Below are 671 nucleotides of genomic sequence, written 5' to 3' on the forward strand. Positions count from 1 at the left end.
ATTTGCTTCTAAAGTTTCATGGCCTTGCAGGTGAAGACCCACACAAGGATCTGAAAGAATTCCATATTGTCTGCTCCACCATGAAACCACCAGATGTCCTGAAGGATCACATATTTCTAAAGGCCTTTCCTCATTCTTTAGAGGGAGTGGCAAAGAACTAGCTATATTACCTTACTCCAAGGTCTATCACGAGCTGGGATGACCTCAAAAGAGTATTCTTAGAAAAAAATTTCCCTGCTTCCAGGACCACGGCCATTAGAAAAGATATTTCAGGTATTAGACAACTCAGTGGAGAGAGCCTGTATGAATACTGGGAGAGATTTAAAAAGTTATGTGCCAGTTGCCCTCACCACCAGATTTCAGTCCAGCTTCTTCTCCAATATTTTTATGAAGGACTCAGTAACATGGAGAGAAGTATGATAGATGCTGCCAGTGGTGGAGCCCTTGGAGACATGACCCCTGCTGAAGCCAAAAATTTAATTGAGAAGATGGCTTCCAACTCCCAGCAATTTAGTTCCAAAAATGATGCTATTGTCATTAGAGGAGTGCATGAAGTAGCCACGAATTCATCTTCATCAGGTGAGACTAAGAAGCTTGAAGGTAAACTAGATGCCTTGGTTAACTTGGTAACCGAACTGGCCATGAATCAAAAATCTGCACTTGTCGCCAGA

At 42.3% G+C, this 671-nt stretch overlaps 1 non-coding gene across 1 annotated transcript; it reads right to left on the reverse strand.

Moving 5' to 3' along the window:
* Positions 1-251: 251 nt before the first annotated feature.
* On the reverse strand, positions 252-358 carry LOC112997922 (small nucleolar RNA R71). Its single transcript, XR_003262971.1, has one exon. It is a non-coding gene; the product is annotated as a small nucleolar RNA R71 (small nucleolar RNA).
* Positions 359-671: the final 313 nt, after the last annotated feature.

This window comes from Glycine max, chromosome 1, assembly GCF_000004515.6.
Source record: "Glycine max cultivar Williams 82 chromosome 1, Glycine_max_v4.0, whole genome shotgun sequence".
Taxonomy (NCBI): Eukaryota; Viridiplantae; Streptophyta; class Magnoliopsida; order Fabales; family Fabaceae; genus Glycine; species Glycine max.